We start from the raw sequence: 25,572 nt of genomic DNA, 5'->3' as shown, positions 1-25,572 counted from the left end.
CAGAGCTGGGAAAGTGTTAACATGGAGAAGACGCGCCCGGTCCAACTCAGAAGCAGGGGGCGCGTTTCAGTGCTCTAACGGAAAAGCGGAAGGGCTGGCAGAGGGCCCTCCGCCCTCGCTCACTCGCTCACCCAGGCACCAGCACCAGCACGTGTGTAGCTGGCACGTCGCACCCGCCTCACTGGAGCCTGTTCCCTGGAGCGGGGTGGGGAGCAGGTCCCACAGTGGACTCTCTGAAAATGCTTCGACTGTGCTGGGGGTTGAGGGCCAAACAAACACCTCGTGTGCAGACCCCACCTCTGCGCGGGCGGGTGGAGAGAGGGCTGGGCGGGGGGCGGTGGGCAGGGGGTGAGAGCTCCCAGCACCAGGAGGTCTGAGCAGAGACCCTAGGGGCTGAGCTGGGGCCGCCGGTGAGCCTGGAGCAGAAGCGGGGAGAGCCCAGGGCAGGGGCCTGGACAGGAAGCCAGCTGGGTCTGTCCCGGCCGGGAGGCGCCTCCCTGACTGCTGCGCTGAAGGGCGGGAAGTACTAGCCGCTCAGTCGTGTCCGACTCTGCGACCCCATGGACTGTAGCCCACCGGGCTCCTCTGTCCCTGGGATTCTCCAGGCGAGAATTCTGGGGTGGGTTGCTGTTCCCTTCTCCAGGGGGTCTTCCAGACCCATGGATCAAACCTGGGTCTCCTGCATTACAGGCAGCTTCTTCACCGTCTGAGCCACCACGGAAGCCCTGAAGGGCTGGGAGCCCCACAAAGACCGCGACCGCACCAGCCCTGGGGGCGGCCGGCCATCACTCCGGCCACTTTCCTCCTATTTCCTTTCAACCTCAGCAATGGCGTGGCTTTCAGAAAAGTGCACTCACACAGTGCTGTTTAAATCCACATTATTTTCAGGGAGGAGATCTGAAAATGTGCAAGGAAAGTCTTAAAAGTCTCAGGCCATTAGCAGTTCTCCTTATGTGATGCTCAAGACATTCTATCCTGAGGAAGTATGGATGGATCTTCTAACGGCTTCTGCAGTGATGAGGCTGTAAGAACGTTCATCACAGTGCTGTTTATATTGATGGAAATTAAAACCACCTGAGGATTCTATTAGACTCATTCATGAACCCACATTCATAAAGTGGAATACGGGCCCGTATAAACGTGACGTGGGGGACCGCATCTCACAGGACGGAAGGCGGACCTGCTTGTGAAGATGGAGAATGGCTTATGGAATGATGTGTAATGGAAAAAGCTGACGAGGGTGGGATCGCTTCCACTTGGGTTACAGCCTCGTTTCACGTGCCGCAGGAGGGGAAGCGGGAGAGGACGGTGAAGCCTGGCAGTTCCCGATGGAGGCACCCGGCGGGAGGGCCCAATCATGGTGCAGTCACTGGGACTGCGTTCATCAGCCCAGGCCTGTCCCAGCCTCTGCCCTAAGTTTCGTTCCGGCTTCCCAGTCAGGACCTGTAAGAGGAAAGCGAATCTCCCCCTGCCCAGTCCCCTCGGATGCCCTGCTGATGAGCATTCAGGAGGAGAAGAGGGGGCTGAGGGACGTGCCTGTCTTCTCCTCTGTTGGTGAAATAAAACCTGGGATCTGAGCCCTAATTCAAACCCAGAAATCAGAAGGAGAAACAGACTCTGCCTAAAGGACAACACTTGACAGGAGATTTTGAAAGAGCTGTAGGGAAAAGAGAGAAAGAGGTCAGGAACCCAAATAAACTCACAGTCATGCAGACCAGGCAGCTGAAGGCTCCGTCCCTGACACGCACGTACCGCCAAGGACACTCGTCGATGCTGTAAACAGAAGGGACGTGATAAAAAGGAAACAAGACGATGGAAAACATGAGGCCATCAGCTCTAAAGACGGATGGTAACTGTCATCAACTCCTGCTAGTTCTGGAGCTGGTAAACCGAATCCCCCTGACTCGTTCAACCTCTTCCCCGGAGTAAGCATGCCGTTCAAGTAGGAAGTGTTCTAGATAACCCGTAGGTTTCCTCTGCCTCGCAGGCCTTGGCTGTGACCCTGGGGGCCTTGGTATGAGGCATTCTGGGCAGTTAAGCCCAGGGGTTCATCCAAACATTGCCCTGTTTCCTGGGTCCTAGATTGATAGACAAAGACGACCAAATAAAGTGGAGGCCAGGTTGTTGGGTTTAGGAAGGAGTGTGGGTAGGATGGAGGTGAACGTGCGTGTGAAAGGACAGAGCAAGGACCCGTCGGGGGAATGTTCTGTCTCCTGACCAGGTTGAGGTTCACATGTTGACTCTGATAGACTCAGCTCCTCAATGTGCAGCCACCGTGTGGGGAGGGAGCCCCAGGAGAGGGTGTGAGCATCGCCCTGTATTATGTCTTACAACTCCAGCTGAATCTACAATTACCTTCCAGCAAAAAAATTAAAGAATGAGCAGTCACGTTGACCAAGAAGATCCACCTTTGGATTTTATTAATATAGAACGATTTTATTTTTAAATTTTTAAAAATTTTATTTTTGGCTGTGCTGGGTCTTCTTTGCTTTGAGCGGGCTTCTCCCTAGTTGCGGCGAGTGGGGGCTGCTTTTTAGCGGTGTTGCCAGGGCGTCTCGTTGTGGCGACTTCTCTCGTTGCAGAGCACAGGCTTGGTCGCTCCATGGCCTGTGAGATCTTCCCAGCCCAGGCATTGAACCCATGTCTCCTGCATTGACAGGCGGATTCTTTATCACTGAGCCACCAAGGAAGCCTCCACCCTTTGGATTAAAAAAAATTATTTATTTAATTCAAGTATAGCTGATTTACAACGCTGTGTTCATTTCTGCTGTACAACCCAGTCACTCAGTTATACACACGTGTGTTAGTCACTCAGTCGTGTCTGACGCTCCGTGACCCCGTGGACTGTAGCTCACCAGGCTCCTCTGTCCATGGGATTCTCCAGACAAGAACACCGGAGTGGGTAGCAACTTGCTTTTCCAGGGGATCTTCCTGACCCAGGGATCGAACCTGGGTCTCCCTCACTGCAGGCGATTCTTAGCCATCTGAGCTGCCAGGACTACTTAGACACATTCTTTTTCATATTCTCTCCCACGAAGCTTTATCCCAGGAGACTGGATGTACTTTCCTGTGCTGGACAGTAGGACCACGCTGTGTGTCCATTCTACATGCTATAGTTTGCACCTACTAACCCCAAAGTCCTAATCTTCCCCTCCCGGCCCCATCTCTGGATTTCTGAAGCCCCTCTGCTCCAGGCCGGGGTGGTGTCTCACAGCCTCGCTGGGTGAGAAAGTGCCTGAGGAGGTGTGGGGGCCTGGGAGAGCCCCGCGAGGGACGGGGCAAAGGCAGCGCTCTGGGCCGACCTGGGGGCGCCGGCCTTATTCCTGCTCTGGCCCTCCCTTGTTTTTCCCCTTAAATCAGAGGCACCGGAGGTCTGGACCTCAGTCTTCTCCCCTGTGATGTAGCGAGGGCCCTGGGAAGGGGTGGGGGTGAACGAAACAGTCGAGAAGGAGCGTCCCAGCAGGCCGGACGCCAAGTGCCCTGGAGCGAGGGCGTCGTGGGTGGAGTCCAGCACCCACCGCCTGGGGTGCCAGGAAGGAAGGGGAGAGTGTCCCCCCGAGGTGGCCCGACACACCCCCCAGCGGTGGCCCAGTGCACGCCCTGGAGGCAGCCCACTGCACCGAGGAGTCAGTCCACCCCGTCTCCAGAGATCAGCACAGGAGTGGGGGGGGCTCCTGGAGCACCGCTGCTGTCGGGGCCAAGGTCACCTGTAGCTCTGCATGGGGAGGGCTGCTGGCGCCAGAGAAAAGACATAACGAATGAAGCGACCCCCAGCAGAGGGCCACACAGTCGCCAGGAGCTGAAGCCTCTCTTAAGCATTACTGTGTCTTCAGGATCAAGGTTAGCATACAACTGCAGACAAGAATACCGTCTGCTGTCCTGCTGAACAAAGGATGCTGCGGCCGTGGACCCCAGTCCCGTCAGCCGCCCGGGATGGTGAGCCCTGGGGGGACGCAGGGTGAGATGATGCAGGGCATCGGCCAGGGAGCAGAGACGCAGGTCAAAGGAGTAAGGCAACTATACCTCAATGAAAGTGAAGGAAAATCTGCTTTGCGTCTGTGTCTCCCCTGCGTCTCCCCTGTGGGACGCAGACTCTGACGGTGGGACCACGGCCCCGCTGCGTCTCCCCTGCGGGGCGGCGGACTCTGACGGTGGGACCACGGCCCCGCTGCATCTCCCCTGCGGGGCGGCAGACTCTGACAGTGGGACCACGGCCCCGCTGCATCTCCCCTGCGGGGCGGCAGACTCTGACGGTATGACCACGGCCCCGCTGCATCTCCCCTGCGGGGCGGCAGACTCTGACAGTGGGACCACGGCCCCGCTGCATCTCCCCTGCGGGGCGGCAGACTCTGACGGTGGGACCACGGCCCCGCTGCGTCTCCCCTGCGGGGCGGCAGACTCTGACGGTGGGACCACAGCTCCGCTGCATCTCCCCTGCGGGGCGGCAGACTCTGACGGTGGGACCACGGCCCCGCTGCATCTCCCCTGCGGGGCGGCAGACTCTGACGGTGGGACCACGGCCCCGCTGCATCTCCCCTGCAGGGCGGCAGACTCTGACGGTGGGACCACGGCCCCGCTGCATCTCCCCTGCAGGGCGGCAGACTCTGACGGTGGGACCACGGCCCCGCTGCGTCTCCCCTGCGGGGCGGCAGACTCTGACGGTGGGACCACAGCTCCGCTGCATCTCCCCTGTGGGGCGGCGGACTCTGATGGTGGGACCACGGCCCCGCTGCGTCTCCCCTGCGGGACACAGACTCTGATGTTAGGACCACAGCTCCATCAGGTGCGCAGGGCTCTGAAACAGATGGGTGTCCGGGAAGTGTCGCGGTCCTGTGCGGAGTGGAGGAACGAGTGAACTGGAGGAAAAATGAACGGCGGCCCCGGCCTGCACATCAGGAAGCCTTCCAGGCCGACGTGCAGCCAGCCAGACAGTGTTGACACCTGAGCCGTCCGTCTGCCTCCTGCAATGCCCCAGCCAGGACTGACGGCGGGGGCGGAAGGGGCCCAGACGGCCCCGGAGACCCGCGGGCCAGCAGGTGTGACTGGCGGCGGGTAATTGGGCCCCGTGCTCAGGGCGCTGTCATCAATTCTTGTAAATGTCACTTTGCAGTCTGCTTTTTCCTGGACCCAATGTTGTTTTTCCCCCGAGCAGCATTTGGGAATTCAGAGATTTCCTATGCATTTGATTTAACATCCCACACCTTCAGGTCCTGATTAAGCCTGACATTGTCTTTATAGAGTGAGTTGTTAATAGAGGTGAAAAACTGTTTTCACAAGGATTCCTTCTCACATCCCACGAGGTGCCTGGGAAGAAGTGCCCTTGTTAAGATGAGGGCTTTGCTTCCAGTCTTCTGCAGGGCGACACACCACACAAGATCCGGGAGGCTGCCTTGGTAATTACGGATACTTAGATCGCATCACAGAGACGTGGAATTATGCCTGATTAACTGTGGCATCTATTTAAGAACATCACAGATTTTTAAGTGACATTTAAGGTAGTCCTAGCATGTTGGCGTTGAGTGAGAGAACAGAACTGTGCTGTCTTGACTCATACGTAACTATTTCCTGAACGTATTAAAAAAAATCCTTTCACATGAACTAGAGAGCCGGGCCCACAGGTCGGCGCTGCTTTGAGTTGGGACTAGAAACGATCCCCCAGCTTTGTCAGGGTCACGGGCCGCTTCAGTGCTGGGGGTGTCTCTCCAGGCATGATGACTGCAGCATGAGCAGCCCCCGGGCCGTCTGTGGCCCTGAACCTTTCGGGGGGCAGGCAGGCATGGCCCCACTCCTAAGGCAGACCCCACCCGCGGTGCAGAGTAAGACACGGCTCCAAGACTCGTGCCCCAAACGGAGGCAAAATCGCTCTCTGCTCTGTGATGAGAGTCGAGGCTAATTTTATCTCCCCTGTGCGCCAGGGCACTTGGAATTTTTCACGAGAAAGTAATGACTTCCAGGAATGAAATAAACTCTATACACATTTTCATGGGAAATGGATCATTTCTGGAAAATAATTAAAATGAATCAGATGAAGTCTTTTCTGGCCATGAGATAGAAATGGATCATCTGTAACCACGGAAGAGGACTTTGGGGGCCAACCGATGACTGTGCTTGGGCTATTAATAAACCCTCTTAACAGTGCCAGAAACGGATGATTTCCTTGTTGTCTTAGCGCCCCAAGCCCTGCTTGTCTCAAGACCTCGGGGCTGACCACGCTGGCAGGGGAAAACGCTTGAGCAGAGTGCGACAGAGGGTGGCTAACCAGAAAGAGAGAGCTCTTGGCTCGAAACTTGTTGGGAATCTCATCAACGTGTGACTCCTCGCGACAAAACCGCGCCGTCTTCCCCTTCAGAGCCGTCGGCAGTGGGGCTGTGTTTGGGCGCGTCTGGCGCCTCCGGGGGTGGGTGGGCTGTTGGCAGAGGGCGAGGCTGGGCTGGGGCTCCCGTCTGAGACAGCGTCTGCCTGCTCTCCAAGCAGCTGCTGCACGTTTCTTGTGGGGATTCCTGGAACGCCGGGAGTTCTGACACACAGCGTGTGGGGTCACCTGGCGACAGAGGGACACCCGCTGAGGGCCGGGGCTGCCCCAAGGGGCTGGACCGGACACTCGGGGTACGGATGGAAGGGTCTGCTGGGGGGACCCCCAACTTGAGGCTTGGTGGCCATACTGACGCCTGTATGTTTCTTCACACCTTAACCCACCCCCCATGAGTTCCCATAGTTTTTGTTGCAATCCACTGATATGATTTTTACTTGGATTTTTCCTCCCAAATCACTGGTGGCTCAGCATGGCGCCCTGAAGCCCAGGGTCCAGGCTCACAGGCCCTTGGCTGTGGTTCCGCTGCAAAGCCTGGGGCTACGTCTCCTTGTCTGAAGCTCATCTGTACGCTCGAGAGGTTTGCGGCTTTTCCCTCACATTCTAGGGTAACATTCTCCTTTACTGCTGTTCCTTTTTGCTTCCAGGTGAAATTTCAAACTGGCGCATTGAGCTCCAGGACGGTTCCTGCTGGGAGCTGTCCAGGCCTTCCCCCCTTCCCTCACGCGCCCCCACTGACTGCTGCTGTGCTCTGGGTCCTGGGCCTCTCTAGCTTCCAGGACTCCAGGGGAAATCTGGAGACAGGACCGCGCTCACATCCACTCCCCCCTGCCACGGCTCAGGTGGCTGAACCCCACTGGCCGGGTGGTGCAGACAGCAGGCGCTTGTTTCTCAGTTCCGGGGGTGGGAGCCCAAGATCAGGATGCCGGCAGACCCAGGGTCTGGAGGACCCCGTCTTCCTGGCAGGGCGGCGGCCACTGTCTCCACGCGTCCCCACAGATGGACAGAGACGGGTCTGGGTTCTCTCAGAGGCCCCACCCCGGTGACCTCACTGAACCCCTAATTCCAGCCCATCAGAGGACGGGGCTGTGACCGATGGACTTGGGGGAGGCAGACATTCCTCGTGCACCCTGTTCCCTCCCTGTGGCTTCATCTTCTGCAGTATGATGCCTTTCTTCACAGAACTCCTGCTACTTCTTTGTGAAAAGCATTTTAACTTTAGTTGGAGAGTCGCTGCTTTGCAGGCTGTGCTCTTTCTGCCGTGCAGCGACGTGAGCCCCTGTGAGCACTCGGACGCCGCTCCCTCTCGGACGTCCCCCTCCCCTGGTCCTGCTGCTCCGGGTCAGCGCAGAGCACGGAGCTCCGGTGCTACCAGCAGCCTCCCCGCGCGTCGGCTGCACCCAGGGCCGCGCGTACCCGTCCGTGCTCCTCTCTGAACTCGCCCCGCCCTCCCCTTCCCCCGCTGTGGGCACGTCCGTTCTCCTCGTCGGCGTCTCTGTTTTGCCTACTGCTACACACTTAGTTTTGAGACTGTTGCCAAAGTGAAAAGCAATGACAGCCATTAATGTCTAAGAGCGCTCTGCCTATGTTTTCCTCTAAGCGTTTCGGAGCGCCCGGCCTCACCTTTAGGTCTTTAGTCCGCACGAACCTGTTTGCAAAGCAGAAACAAGCGGCACAGACGCAGAGAACAAGCGTGGACGCCGGGGTGGGGGGGAGGACCTGGGAGCCGGGGTTGACATGCGCCCCGTCACGTGTGAAACAGGATGAGGGAGAACCTACCGCGCACAGCGGCGGGAACTCTCGTCCGTGAACTGTGGCGCTTAAATGGGAAGGAAATCCGAAAAGGAGGGGATGCGTGTGCACGTGCGGCTGGTTCACTTTGCTTTACAGCAGACTGACACGACCGTGTAAAGCAACCATACTCCAGTAAAAATTTGTTTAAAAATGTGATTACATTTCCTAATGTGTTTTGGCTTGATTAGAGAGCTATTGATTACACGGGCTGATACAGAGGGCCAAGCTTTCTCACTACTTCTGGTCATTTCACAATTTTCCTATTGAATTTCCAGGTGACGAAACGTCTTGTTTCCAAACACGGATCCTTTTTTCTGATGCTCATTTCCTTCTGCGTCTTGTCCCTAACAGGGCAGTGCAGAGAGAGTGTGTCTGGGTTCTGGACACCGATCCAGCTCCGGGAATGTGTTCACCCCCCAGTCGCTGGGCCTCAGCCCCGGATTCTCATCTCGGGGAGGGGGGGTTCTTTACTGTCCTTGTGTCAGAGGTCATTAGATCCCTGCCCGGGGGGCCCCAGGAGAAGCACGGGGACACGTGGTGCAAAGGACCAGTCACATGTGACCCTCCGCTTTCTTGCTTGAATAAGGGTCCTGGAGGACAGTGAAGGACACGGAGCTTGGTGGGCTGGCTCGAGGCTGAGAACAGCTCTGAAGTGCTGTTCCAGCGGGGGGTCTCTCCGAGCCATCTGAGAACACAGCCTGTCAGACAGAGGAAGTCTCCCCCTCCAGTTCCCGTTTGCTCTGTTTTTTAAGCAGGAATTAGTGTGGAGTTTTGTCAACTGCTTCTTCCCTGTGGCTCCTGTCTGATGACAGGGAGAATTCCATTAACGGGTTTTATTAATGGGACTCATCTGTGAATCCACCCAGAGGGTGCCGGCGAAGAGATTTCTGGTTAGAGTGTGGAGGAGGGACCCATTGAAGGGAGCCACCTGCAGGGACCCCCTGAGACAGAAGGAAGAAAAAGGACACCCCTTCTTGTACCCCTGAGAATGACCAGGTTTCAGAAGAGCCGGCCTGTGAGGCTTTACAGGTGAGCTCTGAGCAGAAGCGCGTGGTCAGGGATCCCCAGGAAGCTTGTGACTGGGCAGCTTCACAAAGGTCCTGCCTCTCGGGAAGCTGGTAGAGTTTGGGGCACCTGACAAGGGAAGCTGAAGCCCCAAGGAGTGGCTGGAGGCCTGAGTGTTAGCCGGACTCTGCTGGCCCAGAGCAGGGTCTTCAGAGGAGCAGAGCAATCAGCCCAGGGCCCCGGGGGCCCGGACCTTCCCCCCATCCCCGTTCCTGCCCTGTCCTCACTGGACTGAGCTCTGCCGGTGAAAGGACAGGGGCTGAGGTGGGCGGCTGCACAGAGGACCCCAGGTAGGAGAGGCCGAGGGCATATCTGGAGAGGCTGGTGGAAGATGCCCAGCCCGCCTGAGAGATGGCTGTGTTTTCAAAGGAGAAGGGGATGTTTCCATAACATCCAGAAGAGACGTGCGGCTTTAATCCAACTTTCAGTGGTCAGCGTGCTCGTGGAAGGAGAGCAGGGCGCGCGGGGCTCCTTGCGTGCTCGCATCATAAGACCGAGCCTTGCGGATGCAGACAGTACCAGTGCAGGGTCTGCCTGAGATGAGTCCGTCTGCACACACGCTTCAGGACCGGAGGGTGTGCGCAGCGGCTCCTTCTGCCCAGAAGGTGGTTATTGTCCAGCCCCTCAGTCGTGTCCGACTCTTTGTAACCCCGTGGACTGTAGCACCCCAGGCTTCCCTGTCCTTCACCATCTCCTGGAGTTTGCTCTCATGTCCCTTGAATCGGTGATGCCACCCAACCATCTCATCCTCTGTCATCCCCTTCTCTTGCCCTCGGTTCTTCCCAGCATCAGGGTCTTTTCCAATGAGCCAGCTCTTCACATCAGGTGGCCAAAGTACTGGAGTTTCAGTTTCAGCATCAGTCCTTCCAACGAATATTCAGGACTGATTTCCTTAAGGATTTACTAGTTTGACCTTGCAGTCCAAGGGACTCTCAACAGTCTTCTCCAACACCAGAGTTCAAAAACATCACTTCTTCAATGCTCAGCCTTCTTTACGGTCCAACTTTCACATCCATACATGGCTACTGGAAAAACCAAAGCTTTGACATTATGGACCTTTGTAGGCAAAATGATGCCTCTGCTCTTTAATATGCTGCCCAGATTGGTCACAGCTTTTCTGCCCAGAATTTCGAAGCCCCAAAAGCTCCCTCTTTCGGCTGACCTCCTGCTGGTCCTCCAGGCCTCAGTCCAGGGTACCCCACGGCTCTGTCAAGTTGACACAAAAAATCAGCCGTCACGGGCCTTTCCAGTTTCCTGCTGTTATAACTAAAAACACCCCTGTGACACCCTTACCATCTCCTCGGTGACCGTTCACTCACTGCCTCGGGTGGGAGACACGCTGACCCCGTGCAGCGGGAGGCGCTGCCAGACTCGTCCCAGAAGCTGCTTGCTGTCCAGCAGGGACGTGCGTTGCGGGCACTATTTCCATTCCAGCGGAGCCGCCGGGCGGCCGACAGCAGGCTCTGAGTGCAGCTGCCCTCCCCCGTCTGTGCCCGAGGTCATGGCCACTGGACAGCAGGCCGTGCTCTGAGCCTGCAAGGCGAACTGGAGAAAGGAGGTTTCCTTCCAGCGGCACTTGATTCTCTGTCTAAGTCAGCATCTGACCTTGGAGAAGGCCCTTTATCTCTTCGGGTCTCCGTCAGCCCCTCTCTGGGCTGAGGGGGCAGACCACTGGTTCCAGGCTCCTCACCAGGGTCGCCATGCCAGGAGGATACACAGCTCTCCCTGTGGGGACTGTGGCCCAACAGGCAGTGGTGTCCGACCTGGAGTGGGAGCCCTGGATCGGAGAGCCCCGAGCCCCTCCTGCTCCAGCATTGCCTGTCCCTAATTGATTAGACACATGGATGGGGTAACTTACGTTAACTTGTGGGTGAGATATACCTTCCTGGTGGGTGCTCGGTGCAGGAGAGGCAGCGGGCAGCGGGATGGTCACACTTTCATCTATTTGGGCAGAATCAGTCTGCTCTGGTCATTAGGAACGTGGGCAGGTACTCGTGTTCTGCTCTGCGTGCTGAGGTGGGGCTTGGCAGCCAGAGGCTGACATCCTGGCAGAAACCGTGCGGTTTCCCCGGACTCACTGTCTTCTTTCCCCCTCTTCTCCTTCTTTCTGCCTCTCTGCTCCTTCCCTCCCTGCCTCCTCTCTGCCCCTTTCATTGTGGAGTATCTCACAGACGTGCAAGAGGAGAGAAGAACCTCCTGGACCCTCTCTGCCCACCGCCCAGCCCCAGAGCCCACCAGCACGCTGGCTTCCCTCCCCCAGCAGCAGAGGATCGGGCGATGCGCGGGTCGCACGAGGCGATGTGAGGACAGGTTCCTGAGCCGCTGTCACAGTCTACGTGAACTCGCTCACATTCCCATCTTGACTGACTCATTTGACAGAAGTAATACATTTGCACGACAATGCCTGTTTTGACATGTGATTATGCCTCAACGATCCGCACCTTATATTCAGTCTTTATGTTAACAAGCAGCGTGAGAACCGCAACTTTCTTTGTTCCTTACTTTTATGGCAACATGTATTGGATAAGCCCGGATACTTAAGTAATATGTACAGACTAAAAATTGCAAAGATAGCATAGAGAAGAGGACAGTATTTTAAGAACAGAAAAATAGAGAAGTATTTTGGAATATGCTGACACCCAGATTGATGGCTCCTTGTTCCTGCTAATTCAATTCAATTCATATTTATGACAGGGTGAAGATTATCCCATGCTGTAATTGAACACTATGGTATTTATATATATATTTCTCTCCCTCCTACTCCTTCATAAACCTGCAGCATTTTAATCATTCTTCAGCCACAGGTGAAACCGGTGAGCCCGGACTTTTCTGCTCCCTGTACGGTAGTAGAGGTTGCTATGGTCACTTTCAGTTGAAAACATAATTTTTTGGTCAAAAAATGAAATGCCAATTCCCTGAATTTGATTTTATATCAAATTTTTCTCCTACTAAAGTAAGTCAGAAAAAGACTGGAAAGGGAGTAAAAATCACATAGGACAAGTAGAAAGCAATTTGCAGGATGATAGACATAAAGAATGGCAATATTCACATTAAATATAAATGATGTAAATGTTCTAATTAAAATGTGGAAATAGGTTAGTTTAAAAAGACTCAAATATATGCTATTCATAAGAAATTCAAATAAAAAGACATATAAGTTCAAATGAAAATACTTAACAAGTATATCCCATGCTCACCTTCACATAAAATTGACTATAATAAATATTATATAGGCCTGTTCTAGAGCCACAAATATTACCAGGGATAGACTGTCACTTCATAATGATGGTAAAAGGGTAAACTCACCCAGGTCACGCAAACCCTAAACTCCTACACACCTATAAGCTTGAAAATATATAAAGCAAAAAGAGATATAATAAAGTTAAAAATTAATTCCAGTCTGAGATTTAAAAATTGCTCTCTCAATAATTGACAGCATAAGTAGATAGAAAATAATTATATATAAGACCAAAATTCTATCAACAAACTTGAAATAATTGACATTTGTAAAATCCTCTACCTAGCAACAAGAAGACACAGTTTCCTTTGAAATGGAACGTTTACTAGACAGACCATTACGGTCATAAAATTCAAAATATCCTGAAAAGCATTTAAGTCATACAAAGTTGTTTCTGAATACAATAGAACTAAATTATAAATCAATAAAAGGAAAAATTTTGAGAAATCCCCCCAATATTTAAAAACTAACATATTCCTAAATAACCAGCAATTCAAAAAATTAAGAAATATCAAAAATATTTAGAATTGACAGAAAACTGAAATATAATAGATCAAAATTTGTTTGATGCTATTGAAGTAGTTACTGGTGACTCAGACGGTAAAGAATCTGCCCACAGTGTGGGAGACCTGGGTTAGATCGCTGGGTCAGGAAGATCCCCTGGTGAAGGCAACGGCTACCAACTCCAGGATTCTTGGCTGGAGAATTCCATGCACAGAGGAGCCTGGTGGTCTACAGTCCATGGGGTCACAAAGAATTGGACACGACGGAGCTATTAGCACTTTCACTTTCACTTGCTATAGCAGTGAATGGTTATATTAGGGAAAAAATATCTTAATCAAGATCTCTTGGAGACTAAAATAAAATAAAATTAAACCAAAATTAGGTAGAAGAAAATAAATCATAAACTAAGAGCAGAAACCAATGAAAGATGAAATGGACAAACAGGAGAGAAAATCAACAAAACCAAAATCTGCTTTTTTGGAAAGATTTAAATATTGATAAATCTCTCTTAAGGAAGACTCCAAGTTCAGATGACTTTACCAGTGAATCTATCAAACATTCTAGGAAGCAATAGGGCCCGTTCTACAGGCACTCGTCCTTGCAGCTGGAGGGAAGGGAGTGCTCCTCACGCCATTTTATAGGGCCAGGGGTACTACGATGCAAAACAAAGCCAGAAACCCACAGAGCCATCACAAGGAATCCTGAGAACGTGAGTATAAAAATTCTCAACAAATTTTAGCAGGTTGACCTCAACAAAGCACGAAGAAACAAATAATCATTACCAAGTGGGATTTATCTCAGGAATGCCCAGCTTCTTTTAACATCTGAAAATCCATTAAAGTAACCAAGCACATTAGAAATCCAGAAGAGGAAAAACACACAATCTTCTCAATAGGTGCAAGCAAATGAACAGAGCCCTTGATAAAGTCCAATATGGCTCCATGATAAAGATTCTCAATAAACTAGGGTTAGAAGGGACTTCCTCAACCTGACTAAGGGCATCTGTGGCGGATGAACATATTACTCGATGGTGAAAGACTGAACGGTCCACCCTAAGGATGAGGCAAGGGTGCTTGTTCTCACATCGCTATTCATCAGAGCGTTGGAGTTTCTGACCAGTATTATGTTTCTACATAAAATAGGGCAAGAATGCATCCAGAAATACATAGTATCTAGATTTAAGATATTAGGTACATTGTGTCTAGAAGGAAGGAAATAAAACTATCTCTATTCAGAGATAGCATGATAATCTATCTAGAAAATCCAGAGACTTTCCTGGTGGTGCAGTGGTTAGGAGGCCGTACTCTCAACACAGGGGCCCTAGGTTCACTCCCTGGTCAGAGAACTAGACCCCACCTGCCACAATTAAGAGCTCACATCCTGCAAGGAAGGTCAGAGACCTTGAGTGCCACAACTAGACCCAGTGTGTGCGCGTGTGCTCGATTGCTTCAGCTGTGTCTGCCCCCACGACTCTATGGACCGTAGCCCGCCAGGCTCCTCTGTTCATGCCATTCTCCAGGCTAGAATAGTCCAGCCCTCCTCCACGGGATCTTCCTGACCCAGGGATCGAACCCACATCTCTTATGTCTCCTGCATTGGCAGGCATGTTCTTTAACACTAGCGCCACATGGGAAGCCCAAGACCCAGCACAGCCAAGTAAATAAATAAACAAATCAAACAAACAAAAAAGAAAATCCAGTGGAATATACATAACAGCTACTAGAAATCATAAGAGTTTAGCATTATTTCAGGATAATGTATATACTTGTAACTAGCAATCAGAAAAATACAAAAAATAAATATTCTTTACAATAGTATAAGAAAATGAAATGCTTATAGACAACTTTGATGACAGATGTAAAAGACCTGGACACAGACATCCATAAATCATCACTTGGAGAAACTACGAAAGAACTGAATGAATAGAGATTTCATGCGTCCAAAGACTCGGTACTGTTGGGATATTATTCTCCCCAATTGATCTGTAGATTCAACACAATCCCAATCAAAATTTCATCGAGCATTTGTGCATAAATTAATAAACTGATTCAAAAATTTACATGGAATTTCAAAGAGCCTAGACTAACAGAAAAACTGAGCAAAAGAACAAAGTTGGAAGACTTACCTACCTGATTTTATGACTGAAAAGTCACAGAAGTGAAAAGACAGGTGGTTAAGAAACAGATAAATACTTGAATGATGGAATAGAAAGTTCAGAGGTAGATCTATATGTGCATGAACAGCTGATCTGGAGAGCTGCAAAAGCAATTCAGTAAAGAAAAGATGGGAGGACGGAGCGGGGTCCCGGGCGGATGCACGCTCGGGGACCTTGGGCACTAAACCTGTGGAGGCCGCGGCGGGAGCGCTGCGCCTCCTCTCATCCCGGCCCGGTGCGCGGGAAGCCCGGGTCCGGCGGGTCCTCACGGGCCAGCGGGCTTGGAGGCGGGTCCGGAGGGCAGCGGAGCGCCCAGAAGCATGACGTCCCAGGAAGGCAATTATGGGAAGTGGACGATATCCAGCAGTGATGGAAGTGAGGAGGAGAAGCCAGAGCTGGACAAGCCGTCTGCCTCTCTCCTCCCCAAGCCGGGCAGGGGGCCACTGGGCAGCCGCAGTACACCTGCTCCGAGGCTCGGAAAGCCGCCCTCAGGGGGAAGCTGGAGCCCGTGAAATTCAGCACCACAGACTCAGTTTCAGAAGCTTCACCTTGCAAAAGACAGAAGAGCGGCTCCCAGGAGGACCGCGGCTGGTGTCTGCACAGCAGTGAGGATGCACTGCCTCGAAAGCTGCAGCAGGAGCAGCCGAGGGCCTCGAGGGTCAGAGAGGAGAAAGGCCCCCCTCTCCCAGGGGCCGAGCGGCGCGGGGAGCGGGGCCTCACAGCCCCCCGGCCAGCGTGGGCTCCCGGAGGAGGAAGATGAGCAGGAAACGTCGGGGAAGGCCAGGATGTCTGGGACTTGCTGGATAAAGGGAACCCTTCCGGCTCCATCTCACGAGAGTCTCCCGGATTGAGCCCAAGTTTAACGCGGCAGCCCTCCACGTCGAGGGTACTTTATCTCCTCTCCTTGGGACACTTGCTTCTTCAGCTCAGTTTAACTACTGCCTTGACATGGACTGGCTTGTAAAACAGTATCCACCAGAGTTCAGGGAGAAACCAGTCCTGCTTGTGCATGGCGACAAACGGGAAGCAAGGCTCAGCTCGTTGCCGAGGCAAAGCCTTACGGGAATGTCACCCTCTGCCAGGCAGCAAAGCTTGTGCGATCTTAGCTCTCCGAACAGGGGTCAAACCCACACGCCCTGCACTGCAAGGCGAAGTCCTAAGCACTAGACCACCCGGGATGTCCTGTCCCTAGTTCTTTTCACAAGAATCACCTGATACTCCAGAGACTCAGACTGAAACCCAGCCTGTTAGAAAACTGCCTCGCGACTTGCACAGTACATATGATTCAAGTCCCAGGAGGGGCAGTCACTGGTCTCATAACAGGCTTGTTTTGCTGGCACCAAAGCAGAGAGGCGACAAAGAGAAGGCTGCTGCCCAGCTTCTTTCCTGTCGTCGTTCAGTCGCTCAGTCGTGTCCAGCTCTTTGCGACCCCGTGGACTGCAGCACGCCAGGCTTCCCTGTCCTTCACTATTTCCCAGAGTTAGCTCGGACCTGATGCCACACGACCATCTCGTCCTCTGTCGCCCTCTTCTCCTCCTGACCTCAATTTTTCCGTTTCTTTCTACATCCCTGTAATTTTGTCCTGATACTTTCCAGTCAGTACATGGAGTTTCCTTTGGACTCATTGTTTTAGACTCCATGTCTGAACGGGTCTTTTTATGTGTGACATTTCCTGTAAGAATTAAGGAGTCTTGATGATTTCCTTCCTGTGGTGGTTCTCAAGTGGCTGGTGAATGTGTGCCTTTTCCTGTATGAGCAGGTATGTCAGTCCATTCCTCAGCAGCTTGATGAATGAATCTTTCACGGCCCTTTTCTCTCCTGGCCAATAGCTTAGTGCAATTGACTCAGGACTTCTGCTCTTGGAGTACAGAGACAAGGGTAAATTACATAGAACCTGATTATTTTTATTTTCCATTTACTTTCTAATGTCCTTTTTCCTCCATTCATGCAAGATTAAAGAATTCCAGCTCCCCCCCCAAAAAAAGAAAAGATGGTCTTTTCCCCATATTGTGCTGGGACATTCAGATATAAATATGAAAAAAAAAATCCAAACTTTAACCATATCTCTCACCATATGCAAAAATTAATTCAGAGTGAGTCATAATCCTAAATACAAAATCTAAACTCTAGCACTGCAAGTCATCTACATAGAAAAGATCTTTGAGACCTTGGTTTAGGCAAATAATTCATAGATAAAATTAAATATCACCACCAAAATTAATATCTATAAAACAAAAAATTGATATATTAGACTTCTTCTAATTTAAAAACTCCTGGTCTTTGAAAGACTATTAATAGAGTAAAAGGACAAGTGACAGACTTGGAGAAAGAAGTCTTTATAAAGCATAAATTTAATAAAGGATGTGTGTCCAGAATTTATAAAGAACTCTCAAAGCTCATTAAGAAAATAACCAAGTAAAAAATGGACAAAATATACAAACAGTCCATTCAGCAAAGATGTATGGGTACCAAATAAGTGCATGAAAAAATGGTCATCAGGGAAATGCAAATAAAAGAGTGACGAGACATGACCGTGTGTCTATCAGAATTAAGAACTGACCCTACTCAGGGGGAGTGGGGTGGGGGGACTAGAGGGCTTGTGTGATGCTGGTGGGGACACGGCTGCTTGAAACACTGGCCATTTCTTAAAGCAGATTAATAGATTCTTCAGTGCCCTTGTCCACTTCAGGCCTCTTGTCCTGGGAGGACATCTCTCCTCCCCCGGTCTCCATGGGCGTGAAGGCGACAGCCTTATCTGGAGGGTAAGGTCCCATCACGGGCATCGTGGGAAGACAGTTGCAAACATGACGCCGTGAGAGCCAGCACGCACGGGGGGGGGGTGGGCTGTGTCTCCCCACTGGGGCCCTTGTGGTCAACCTGGATGCCCACGTTTTCTTCCGGCTGCAGGACCTGGTCTTAGGGCCAGTCCTGTGGTCTTCCACAGCACACTGACTATTCTTAGAGACTCTGTTAATCATATGAGCAAAAAGCTCTAGGAAGACCGTGCAGAGTGTTAAGCTGTGTTGCTGGGTCCCGAGTCAGGCTGAGGGTGACTGCTCCATCCCTTATTCCCTGGGCATTCTCCCTTTCAGAGGAGCCGTTAATTTGGGGTTGCCGGTAACACCTTAAAATATTTCTCTTTTTAATCTCCTGAACCTTGACCGCATAGCCCCAATCAGTGTCTGCGCTTCTGGAGGAGGGTCTCGTGGGCACTGCCACATCCGAGCCAATGACACAGGGGCACCTGCCCCTAAAGCACCTCCTTAAAACCTTTTTATCTTTTGGGGGGGTGTAGCCGATTAACCGTGTCGTGACGGTTCCAGGTGACCAGCGAAGGGACTCAGCCACACATATACGAGGATCATTCTGCCCCAGACTCCCCTCCCATCCTGGCTGGCACGTGACATTGAGCAGAGTTTCCTGCTCTCGAGCAGGTCCTCGCTGGTTCTCCGTTTTAAAGACAGCAGTGTGGACACGTCCCTCCCGATCTCCCTAAGTATCCTGTCCCCCAGCTCCCCTCCCGGCAGCCACAGTTTCATTTTCTAAGACTGTGAGTCCCTTTCTGTTTTGTAAGCTCATTTGTGTCATTTCTTCTTTGTCGAGTTGAGCTGCTCACATCTTTGTGCCCAAGTCTCCTCCCCGAAACTCTCACCATCACGGAATGCAGACTTAGTGCAAACTCGGCTCACCCCCTCTTCTTTCATGGGCTGCTTTATCCTTCTAAGGGTGATAAAATGGTGGATTAATCAGATGTTTTGACTCAGAGAAGAGTCGCATTACTGCGTATCTATTTCCTGAGTCCAAGTTCCTAATTAGCATGAGACTTTTTTTGCAGTCCAGTAAAGATAATCAAAACGATGTCTGTTTAAACTGAGAATGCTTTCTCAGTCAACCATAATTTGATCAGATTTCAGAGAGGATTTTTTTTGTCCATACTTGTGGAAATGTGAAATAACTAAGCAGTTAAAATTCATGATCTACACTTTTGTGTCATTATTATTGCATTAGCATGAAATTATACTTCTAGTTAGTCATAATTATACTCATAATTATTCAATTTATCACTATAGGTCCTCCTGGAAGTTTTATTGGAGGATTTATTAACATTAATAAATTGTTTTTCTTCATCTCCATATTATGAATTCTTCTCATGTGTGATATGATCTATTATCCATAAAATTATAACAGACCCCAAGTATAGGTGGCTTCTCAGCATGCAAGGGGGGTCTTTGTCACTCGGTCCAGTGTGTGACCCAACCGTCAGGGTCCCGGGGGACTGGCTTAACGCCACCAAATCTGCTGCAGTCGGAAGGCTGTCCAGCCACAGAGAAGCTCGAAGTGGACGGGACTGGATGTTTTCTCCCAGGCCACTGGCATCTGGAGCCACCGTCTGTTGCTCACAGGAGGTGGAGGCAGCGAACGCGCAAGCAGCTGGTCCTTCTGCCTTCAGACATACCCCTGCCAGACACAGTGCTGCTTCCACATCTTGCTCAGACTAGCTCGTCCCCTTCAACACTCCTCCTTGGTCCCTTTCTATTAGGCTGTCACTGACCACTGCCCGTCTGCCGTCCCCGCTCTCTCTTTGAATTCTTGGGGCACCTTCCTTTCTTTCTTTCTTTCTGAAGACTTACTTTTTGGATGTGGATCATATTTAAAGTCTGTGTTGAGTTTGTAACAGTCTTGTTTCTGCTTTACATTTCGGGTTTTTGGTCACGAGGTATGTGGGATCTTAGCCCTCCAGCAGAGATGGAGCCCACACCCCCTGCACTGGAAGGTGAAGTCTTAGCCACTGGACCACAAGGGAAGTCCTGCTTCCTGTCTTTTAATCAATAGAACTTTATCACAAAGCTGTAGAATGTTTGTAACCTCTGGTGAGTGTTATGGACTGAATATTCATGTCCTTCCAAATTCACACTTGGCAGCCCTAACCCCCAGGGTGGCTGTATTTGGAGATGGTGGCTCAGGAAGTAATTAAGGCTTAATGAGGCCATAAGGCTGGGGCCCTGATCCAACAGGGTTAGTGTCTTTATCAGAAGACACCAGAGGGTCCGTGCACATGACCACAGAGCAAGAAGACCCCATCCACCACCAGAGGGGAGAGCCTGCCTCAGAACAGACCCTTGGCCTTGGACAGCCAACCTCTGAAACCGCGAGAGAATGAATTCTTGTCATTTAAGGCACCCGGTCTGTGGTGTTCTGGCTGGAGCTGACTAATACAGTGAGGAGCTGGGCAGGAGTCACTGGTATTTGGGCTTCGCAGGTGTCTCAGTGGGTGGAGAATCTGCCTGCAGTGCAGGAGACCCGGATTTGATCCCTGGCTCGGGAAGATCCCCTGGAGGAGGAAATGGCAACCCCCTCCAGTATTGTTGCCTGGAGAATCCCATGGACAGAGGAGCCTGGAGGGCTACAGACCACAGGGTCACAGAGAGTCGGACACGGCTGAGCGACTGAGCACGCATGCACACTAGTATCTGTGAACTCCTGTGCCGCGTGCTACGTGGTGATGTGCACAGACCACTCTACACTAAGGTTGTGTGAAGTGTTTTATTTAATCCTCGTAGTCCTTCTATGCAGGAAGTTCTATTATTGTCCCCCTTCGCAGATAAGACACCAGAGACAGGGCCTAGTGGCCCGGGCAGCAGCTGGTGGAGCAGGTGAGGACCCATGCGGCCCCTTCCCAGCTTCCACACGTGCGTTTTGTCTGCACATCCCCACAACAGGCTATACTCCCCGAGATCTGGGCTGGCCCAGCTCTTGCGTCTGGTTGACCCTGCACCAAGGCAGGTGCTGATGCACGGAAGCCCGGGGCCTTGCTGTTGACCCTCCGCCCCCCACTGCACTGTCATCCCAGGGCCCCTCCCTCCCTGGTCTGAGGTTGAAGGGACCTTGAGCAGCTTCGGGGTCTCCCTCCACGTGACGGGGGCAACACGCCCCAGCCCTCAGCTCGTGCCCGTTACGCTCTTGGTTCTGAGACAGGAGTCGGGACTGACTGGGCGCCCATCAGGGGCCCTGGGCAGTGACGGATGCTGAAGCCGTGTGGTCCAGGGGCCCTCTGGTCTTGGGACATAACAGCCTGCAGGGACACAGCCGGTGTGAGTCCATCACAGAGCAGAGATGGCAGGCAGGGTGAGGGGCGCCCGTGCCAGGACGCTGGGGGCTCCTGAAGAAGCCTTGAATCCCTCAAGGGTCGGGGCTTCTGTCTGCACTGCCCACCAGCAAGGGCTCAGGCAGGGTGCACCCCACTGAGGGGTCATCAAATGCATGGGGGCACCCAGGTGATGCAGGGTCGACGAGATGTCCTTCCCTTGGGTTCTGATCAACAGAGTATCCTGGGCCTCGCGGCCATCAGACAGGGAAGCTTCCGGCTCCATCTACCTTCGTCCACCCCTGCTCCCCCTCCCCAAACGAGGATGAGGGGGCCGGAAGCTCCACCAGCCCCGGCTCAGCTCTGGCCTGGCCTAGAGAACCCTCCTGTCAGTGCTAGCTAAGGATCCCTCATCTGTTCCTCAGGAAACTATTCCATAATTCATTTTGCTGCAGGAATAGTATCACTGCATTTATTTACATAGCTGCGGGTAAGGAGGTAAATAAAAATAATGAATATCCATTAAACAAAAATATATAATGAGCAACCCCTCCCCTGGTTGTTCCTCGGGGCTCCGCTCCTGTGGGGGAGGGTTCCGTTTCCCGCCCGCGTGGCCTGAGCATCGCAGTGGGCTCCGAGGAGGCCCCCACCTTCGGCGAGCTGAGCTGCCTGCTGGGTCCTGCTTGGGGGCCCTTGGGACTCAGGTCAGCTCTGCCGATGGGGTTGAAAGCCCTCCATCCATCCAGCCCAGCCCAAGGGCAGCACGGCCCAGGGCACCCACCCCTGTGGATGGTTCTGGAGAGCATCCACAGCTCTGAGCGCAGAACAGGCACAGTCTGGGGTTGAGGAGCTGGGCTGGCCGTGGCAATACAATCAGCGGAGCCCTCGACCTGCCGACCCATGCCTTCTCTTGCCCCCCCAGGTGAGTCTGCAGGACCTGAGCCTCGTGGCAGGCGGAGTGCAGAGGGCCAGGAGCTCCGTGTCCACCGCCGGTCTGAGCACAGGCTCCCACGGCAGGGTGGGTCCTGGGGAGGGAGCAGGTCGGCTCACCTCACACAGCACGTGTGCTCCACACATCTGCCCCACGCGGTCAGCGACTGCTGAGCTACTGGCTCCTGGGGACACAGGGCCGGGGTCCAGGAGCTCCGCCCCCAGCATCCCAACCCCTGTCAGCGCAAAAGACTCCTTTTTTCAGTTCCGTGTATACTGTCGATGCATTAATGCTGGACTCAGCTGACACTGCAACTCACGCCTGACCCAAGGGTCGTCCAATCCAGCCCTTGAGCAGTGGGCCACGCTGCCCATCAGGCCAACAGGCCCCTCCCACCCCCAGCATCACTCGCTGCTTCCCCAGGTGGACGAGCTGGCCAAGGTGCCCCCGTCTTGTCGCTCCTCATTCTGGCGACTCATTCAGGGCTTCGCCTGCCAAGGCCTCACTCTGGAGTCGTGCCTGCCCCACAGCTGATGACCTAGCCCAGACGGAGATGGGGCTGGGAGCCTGACCCCAGTTTATCCCCTCAGCCTCACGCTGGGGGAAAGATGCCTTGGACATCTTGGAATCCTAAGTGGACAGGCCAGTGGAGTCTAATTGGAGTAGTCATGGTTTAAATACAAAGCTTTTAATTCATTTCAAACGTGCAGAGTCCGAGAATCACATGAAAATAAAGGCAAACTCAACTGTGTTGCCAAAAATGGCACCACCATATTCATTACATGATTAATTTAATCCTCTGATTTACAGTTGTCCAGCAATTGTGAGTTGCTTTAAAACACATCCCAAATTGAAAATGCATTTCAAATATTGATGCATTATCACAGATCAGGGCAAAGTAATCCCAGCTGCACTTAACAAGCAGAGCAAGCCTCTTAATGGCGGATTTTGCCGGATAATGTGCGCAGAGCCCTGTTGATGGCGAGGTACCCGGCCTCCTCCGCGGGGCCTCATCTCCAAGCCTTCTATAAAGAATTTAAAGGGCCAAGAGCTTTAAGGGTGGTTGTGGAGAGATGGGTGGCATTCATTACTTCTTACTTAATTTTTCTCCTAAATGTGGAATGTGAGGTGCAGACCACTTTTAAATTACATTCTTACATGATAAACCAGCGGCCCAGAAATACGCGTGCTGTAATTGAATCGAGATGAAAACGTTAATGCAGAAGCGATGACCAGCAGGCAGCTATTTCGGGATGTCGCAGAAGAGGACGGGGAGGGCGCCTTGGGCCCCGTTTTCATCCCAGTAACAAATGGGCTAATTTGGGGATGGCGCTCATGACCATTCCTATCCCAGCCTGATGCAGCTGTCAACGCCCTGGCCAGGAGGCCGTTCTCTCTGCACCTCCAGCAGGACAGCGATTCTCCAGCACTTGGGGACCCCTGGGCACCGGGAAGGGCCTTGGCCCCCCGACCCTGAACGAGGCATCTCTGAATTCACACCAGGTCCTGTGAGGCGCCGTGACCACCCCTGGAAGGGCTGGCAGACCACCGGGGCATCCCGGGTGGAAACCAGGAGAAAAGCCACATCCTTCTCGTTAGACCGGTTCCCGGCATGACGGGTCGGAAGATACATGCGTGCGTGCTGAGTCGCTCAGTCATGTACAGCTCTGTGAAACCCTATGGACCGTAGCCCGCCAGGCTCCTCTGTCCACGGTCTTCTCCAGGCAAGAACACTGGAGTGGGTTGCCATGCCCCCCTCCAGGGGATCTTCCCGACCCAGGGACTGAATCTTGTGTCTCCTGCATTGGCAGGCCAGTTCTTCACCAGTAGCGCCACCTGGGAAGCTTGGATATATTTACACATACATACAAAATGCACAATTGGCTATAATTATCTGGATTTCTACTGTAATCTTTACTGAGATTTCTTGTACTAGAGGGGAGACCTCTGAGGTAAAATGATAATATTTCTCAATTCATAGAATACGGAGGGTTCAAGGTGGAAAGGCTTTATGAAACTGAAGACCAAGAAGGAATCAGACACAGGTGATTAAATTTCCCTCTGGGGTTCAGAGCATCCTACGTCCTATCGGCTGGTCTTTACAAAGCTGAGCACAGCTGTGAAACGGGAAGTCCTATGACCTCTGGCCGAGCCCGGGGAGCCTGTGGATGTGCTGGGGTCTCTGCTGCACCTCTGAGGCCGGGATAAGATGCCGGCAGGGAAGGCCTGTCTGACCTGGGGCTGGGCTGCCGGGCGGGTGGGCTGCTCCCGTCCCAGCCATGGCCCTGCCCCTCTGTGGGTGCTCAGCCCCCTGACAGCGTGCCCATAGAGCGGGTCTCCGTGATTCAGTAAATGACCCATAGACCTTCCAGAGGGCAGGGCCTGGGCAGTGAGCCCTGGACCCCGATGCCTCACAGACACCCCCAGACGTCCGGGCTCTCCCCGGAGCTGTCAAGCTGACGCATGAGATTAACCATCACTGCCCCCCCCGCCCCACACCGCGAGGGCGCCGGAAGGCAGGGCCAGGGCCCGGGGCCCCTTCCTCTGAGTGTACCTGGTGCAGCTGTGTGGCCTTCGTAGGGTCGCCCCTTGCCAAAAGCACGAGCGTCCCTGGAGTAGGGGGTTTTCCCGACTTGGAGCAAGAGGACAAAGTTCCAGAGGCTCAGAGAGGGAGGCCGAGAGGCCGTTGGTCGGTCACGGGCCGGGGGATGGGCCGGGTGCCCCTGGGGCCTACCTGCAGCTGCAGGAGCTGGATTTGGCCAACAGCCCATGGGTGTGGAGGAGGACCCCCTCCAGACAAGGGCTGGCCCTGACACCCGGACTTCCGCCCGGTGAGGCCGCCAGACCCTGACCTGGTAGCTGATGATTTTCAGGGGCTTGTTTGCAGCGGCGGAAACCAATGCCCTCTGCCTCCCATTGGCGCTGGAGAGGAAGCCAGGCGTGGGCATGGCTGGCAGGACAGCTCCGGGAGGTTCCAGCAGGATCCCGAGGCCCTGCCTGGAGGGCGCGGCTGGGAGTGGGCTCCGGGGTCTGAGGCCCATCCTCGCTTCCTGTGTTCCTTTTCCCAGAGACCGGACGTGGCCGGGCTGCCCCCAGACCTCACACCTGCGGCGGCCACCTGGGGGTGGCAGAAAGGGCGGCTGGGTCCCGGCCGGGCCTCCGAGAGGCTGGCCCAGGCACATTGACCCCCTCTCCGAAGGGGGTGAAGGTGATGCTCACAGTGTGTTGGGGACCCCTAGAGCCCCCAGCTGTGCGGCAGGCCAGCTGTGGGGAGGGGCCAGGCCGCCCCCCGGGTCCTCGTTTTCTGCAGGCCTGTCCCAGCCCACGTCACGGGCTCTCCCTGTGGGGACCGGGTCGGGCCGGCGGGTCCAGGGTGGAGGGCCCACCCTGTGCGGGGAGCCCACCTGCCGACTGGCCAGGCTGAGCAGGAGGAGCTCACCATTCGGGCCCCAACAGCCCCCAACAGGGCTGGGCCGCAAGGGCCCGGCAA

At 53.3% G+C, this 25,572-nt stretch overlaps 1 pseudogene; it reads left to right on the top strand.

The window, feature by feature from the left end:
* The first annotated feature begins 15,261 nt into the window (after positions 1–15,261).
* LOC139030528 (tyrosyl-DNA phosphodiesterase 1-like) lies at positions 15,262–22,616 on the top strand (annotated as a pseudogene).
* The last annotated feature ends 2,956 nt before the right edge of the window (positions 22,617–25,572 follow it).

The sequence above is a fragment of the Odocoileus virginianus genome, chromosome 23, assembly GCF_023699985.2.
Source record: "Odocoileus virginianus isolate 20LAN1187 ecotype Illinois chromosome 23, Ovbor_1.2, whole genome shotgun sequence".
Classification (NCBI taxonomy): Eukaryota; Metazoa; Chordata; class Mammalia; order Artiodactyla; family Cervidae; genus Odocoileus; species Odocoileus virginianus.
Note: the sequence above shows the minus strand (reverse complement) of the source record. Positions and strands in the feature narration are given on the sequence as shown.